This window comes from Mustela putorius, unplaced genomic scaffold, assembly GCF_011764305.1.
Source record: "Mustela putorius furo isolate JIRA1106 unplaced genomic scaffold, ASM1176430v1.1 tig00000054_pilon_pilon_pilon, whole genome shotgun sequence".
Classification (NCBI taxonomy): Eukaryota; Metazoa; Chordata; class Mammalia; order Carnivora; family Mustelidae; genus Mustela; species Mustela putorius.
Genome location: NW_025421262.1, coordinates 136,350 through 141,951, shown reverse-complemented (window position 1 = coordinate 141,951; position 5,602 = coordinate 136,350).

The window sequence follows — 5,602 nt, the reverse complement described above, 5'->3', positions numbered from 1 at the left end:
TATATATATATATTTTTTTTTAAATTTTTTATTTTTTATAAACATATATTTTTATCCCCAGGGGTTAAAGCATATTTTCCTGGGAATGTTTATTATTTTAATTTTTTTTATAAACATATATTTTTATCCCCAGACCTGTACCCCTGGGGATAAAAATATATGTTCATAGATGGTTTTTATGAAATTGAAGAATGATCCCACTATTCCTATATTCTGAAGGTTTTAAACAGGAAAGGATGCTGTATTTTGTCAAATGCTTTTTCTGCGTCAATTGAGAGGACTATGTGGTTCTTGTCTCTTGTCTCTTCTCTTACTCACGTGTCACATTGATTTGCAAATGTTGAACCACCCTTACCTCCCAGGGACAAATCCCACCTGGTGGTGATAGAAAATCCTTTTAATGTACTTTTAGACCCTATTAGCTAGGATCTTGTTGAGAATTTTGGCAAACCGTGGAAGGAACCAAGATGCTATTCAACAGATGAATGGTAAAGAAGATGTAGTTCATATATACAATGGAATATTACTCAGCCATCAGAAAGGATGAATATTCAACTTCTGCATCAACACAGATGGAACTGGAGGAGCTTTTGCTAAGTGAAATAAGTCAAACAGAGAAAGACAATAATCCTGTGTTTTCACTTATTTGTGGAACTTAAGGAATAGCTTGGAGGACATTAAGAGAAGGAAGGGAACAATGAAGGGGTGGAGAATCAGAGAGGGAGATGAACAATGAAAGACTATGGACTCTGGGAATCCAACTGAGGAGAGGTAGGTGGGGGTGAGCCTGGATGGGTGAGCCTGTTGATAGGTATTAAGGAGGCATGGATTGCATGAAGCACATTGTTTGTTATAGGCAAACAATGAATCATGGAAATCAAAAATTAATGATGTACTGTATGGTGACTAAGATAACATAATAAAAAAATTATAAAAAAAAAAAGAAATGTTCTCACCCTGTAAGTCGTGGGCATGAGAGTACAGCACAGGGGAATACAGGCAACAGTTCTGGAATAACATTGTGTCGGGGCAGAGGGTGATTACACTTACTATGGTGAACGTTTCATAATGCCTAGAACTTTCAACTTACTACGTTGTGCATTTAAAACTAATACAGCACCATATAGCAACTTTAATAATTAAAACTTTAAAAATACTTTAAAAATAAAATTTGCCTTTGCATAAAAAAAGAAAAAGACCCATTCAAAATACATAGTTGGCCAAGTGATTTTTGACAGAGTTTCCCAAACAACTCAATGTGGAAAGGATCATCCTTTCAACAAATGGCCATGAAACAATTAGATACTCCTATGTTAAAAAAAAAAAAAAAGACTCTTAACTATTTCTTTATGCACAAAATTTAATATTGTCTTTTTAAAATTGTGTTATATTAGTCTCCTTACAGTACATCATTAGTTTTTGATGTAGTGTTCCATGATTTATTGTTTGCATATAACACCCAGTGCTCCATGCAATATGTGCCCTCCTTAATACCCATCACTGGGCTCTCTCATCTCCCCACAATCCTTCCTTCTATAAGCCTCAGTTTGTTTCCCAGAGTTCACAGTCCTCTCTCCCTCTGATTCTCTGCCCCCTTCATTTGTCCCTTCCTTCTCTAAATGTCCTCCATGCTATTCCTTATGTTCCACAAATCAGTGAAACCACATGATAATTGACTTTCTCTGTTTGACTTATTTCATCAGCATAAGCCCCTTCCTAAAATAATATTACCTAATATCAATATTACTGAACAACACACACAAAAATACTTAGAATAAATTAATATGATCAGATGGATCATACCTAAATATAAAATCTAAAATGATGAAGTTTCTAGAAGAAACTGTGGGGGGAAACAAAACTAAATCATTTTGCTCTTGGGTTAGCAGACACTTCATAGATAAGACAGGAGAAAAACAGTCTATAAAGGAAAACATTGACCCATTTGACTTCATGAAGCTTTAAAACTTTTATTCTTCAAAAGATACTTTTTTTTTAATTTTTTATTTCTTTTCAGCAGAACAGTATTCATTGTTTTTGCACCACACCCAGTGCTCCATGCAATCCATGCTCTCTCTAATACCCACCACCTGCTTCCCCCAACGTCCCACTCCCTGCCCCTTCAAAACCCTCAGATTGTTTTTCAGAGTCCATAGTCTCTCATGATTCACCTCCCCTTCCAATTTCCCTCAAATCCCTTCTCCTCTCCATCTCCCCTTGTCTTCCATGTTATTTGTTATGCTCCACAAATAAGTGAAACCATATGATAATTGACTCACTCTGCTTGACTTATTTCACTCAGCATAATCTCTTCCAGTCCTGTCCATGTTGCTACAAAAGTTGGGTATTCATCCTTTCTGATGGAGGCATAATACTCCTAGTGTATATGGACCACATCTTCCTTATCCATTCGTCCATTGAAGGGCATCTTGGTTCTTTCCACAATTTGGCGACCGTGGCCATTGCTGCTATAAACATTGGGGTACAGATGACCCTTCTTTTCACTACATCTGTAACTTTGGGGTAAATACCCAGGAGTGCAATTGCAGGGTCATAGGGAAGCTCTATTTTTAATTTCTTGAGGAATCTCCACACTGTCCTCCAAAGTGGCTGCACCAGATTGCATTCCCACCCAGGAATAAACCTAACCAAAGAGGTAAAGGATCTGTACTTGAGGAACTACAGAACACTCATGAAAGAAATTGAAGAAGACACAAAAAGATGGAAGACCATTCCATGCTCTTGTATCAGAAGAATAAATGTTAAAATGTCTATACTGCCTAGAGCAGTCTATACTTTTAAAAGATACTGTTAATAAAAAGAAAAGAAAGGTTACCAACTGGGAGAAAATAATTGTCACATGATATCTAATGAAGGCCTTGCATCGGGGACAACTGCCCATTTGTACTAATCAGCTTTATAATCCATGGCTTCTTTCAGGCTGAGATGTCAGAAAGAAGTGATTGCAGCCTGGACCTGATGGCTGCCAGTCATAAGACATTTACTGTCTTGCCCTCTATGAAGTTTGCAATGCCTGAGAGAATATTTAGAAAACTCTAACAACAAAGCAGCAAGAAGATAGACAATCACATTTTTCATGTGCATAAAAAAGATTTCATCAGAGCTCCACCAAAAACATATATGAGCATCAGTGAGAGTTTTGATGATGAAAATTGAATTAAAAAAAAAAAAAAAACACTGCTACGTCCCAGTTAGAACAGCTTTAAAATACATTTCAATCCTTCTTTTGGGCAAAACTTCCCACCTGTTGCTCAGAACTGTTATGGCTTTCCTTGGTCCAGAAGCATTTTAGAATCACTTTGTCAACATTCATTAAAACCCTCTTACAATTATTATTTGATAGCTTTCACTTTGTATTCATGTGGGAAAATTGACATCCTCTGATCCTGTTTTGCTACTCACAGACATGAGGTGTTTTAGGTTTTCTTTGATGACTTTCAGCTCACCAGTTTACAGGGATTTTTAGTCCCATGATGATCTTATGCATCCTTACTTAGAGCTATCTTTAATACTTTCTGGTGTATGGAATCTTTAAAAATTATTATTATGGGTTTGGGACTGCTGTATAAGAATGTAACTGAGTTTTGAACATTGATCTTCTATCCATCAAGCTTATCACACTCAGACTAATGTATGGACATTCCCTTCTGTGTAACTCTTACAACATCAATCATCTCACCTAGGTTAGTTTTTACCTTCATTAAAGTTACACATGCACATGCTTCAACAGGCAAATAGTTCTGTACTTTCTACGTATGAAAACTGGAGTCTCCCGACCTCCCACTATTTTCCACCTCCCAGGGGTGACCATTTTCCATTCCTTTAATTGATAATTTTTAACTGATTCTTCTAGATTCTATACCCAGATCTCATAGAGCATGCATATATTGTCTCTTCTTGACTTCTCACCCTTTGACATTATTTACTGATTTCCCACTGTGGATGATGGGAATGCAATGCTCTGATACTATGGAAATCACACCCCATGTGCGTATTTCTACCCCACCCCCTGAACATTTTAATTTTAGATAATGTCATAGTCAGTATCCACATTATAATGCCAATAACATTGTGTTTTATACTCAATCCTTTTTTTCCTTCAAGATTTTATTTAAATTAAAGTCAGTTTACATATAGTGTAGTGTTAGTTTCAGGGTAGAATTTAGTGATTCACGAGTAACATATGATACCCAATGGTTATTACATCAAGTGTCTCAACCTCATAACATTCCTAGCTTTTGCTTACATTGATCTGCTCATGTGTATTTTGGATAACCATCATGATATTCAGGGTACAGAACAATTCCATGACCACAGAGCTTACTCTTGTGCTAGCCTCTCTTAGTGACAGCCAGCCCACCACCCAAACCTCTGGCCCATGCTGATCTATTCTCTATAACTTTGAGAATGTTGTGGAAGCGGAGTCCTACAGTATGGACATTTTAAGAGTGATTTTTTTTTTCACTCCACATAATGCCTTTGGAATCTCACAAGTTGTGCATATGTATATAAGGTATTCATTTTTATTGCTATATAGTATATCCTGATAGGAATGCACCACAGTTTGTTCAACAATTCACTTATCACTGGGCATTTTGCATGTTTACAGTTTTTTTTCCATTATGAAAAACTGCTCTAAACATTCATGTAGAGACTGTGTAAAGCTATGTCTTCATTTTGCTCAGATAAATGCCCGGGAGAGTGATCTCTGGGACATAAAACCCACTTCCTCTCCAGAAAGAGGAAGAAATGGTGCTTTTTGTTGAAGGCAAGCATATACAACTTCCTTTGTTAAAAGATTTTATTTCTTTTTTAAGTACTACCCCAAACTTGGGACCCAAACTCACAACCCCATCATCAAGAGTTGCTCGCTTCACCAACTGAGTCAACCACATACCCTCAGCAAATACAACTTCTGAAGTCCACACTGCACTGTGCATTTGGGCTAAGTTTACTATTCCATCAATAAAGGGTTGGAATATGGAGTCATTTCTGGAGCCCACCTCATTTGACCCCAAAATGTCTTAGGTCCTGATGAACCCATTTCTTTCTCCAGCTCAGTAGCTCTTGTGGAAGCTTGTGCAGAATGAGGCCACAAGCCAATCACCCCCAGGTGTCCAGAGCTCAGGAGATGGGACACAGTCCCTTACTGCAGATCCTTCTCGGCCTGGGACTCCCAAGTGGAGAATCACCATGAAGACCTCAAGGTGGGGAGAGGGGCCCAGTGCAGAAAGCAGAGGCCCCAGGCAGGCCGGAAGCATCATTTCTTCTGGGCCTGCCCACTCTCTCTGAAACATAAAAAGAATTACTTCCAAAAAAAATTTTTTTTAATAGAATTCCTGTTTCAAAGCACTGTGGTCTGAGAAATTACAGGGAATAATCTCAGTCTTTTGGTATTGGTTGAGACCTAATTTGTATCCCAGAATCTGGTCTATTCTGGAGAAAGTTCCATGTGCACTTGAGAAGAATGGGCATTCTGTTGTTTTAGAGTAGAATGTTCTGTATGTATCTATGAAGTCCATCTAGTTCAGTGTGTCATTCAAAACTCTTATGTCTTTGTGGACTTTCTGCTTAGGTGGAT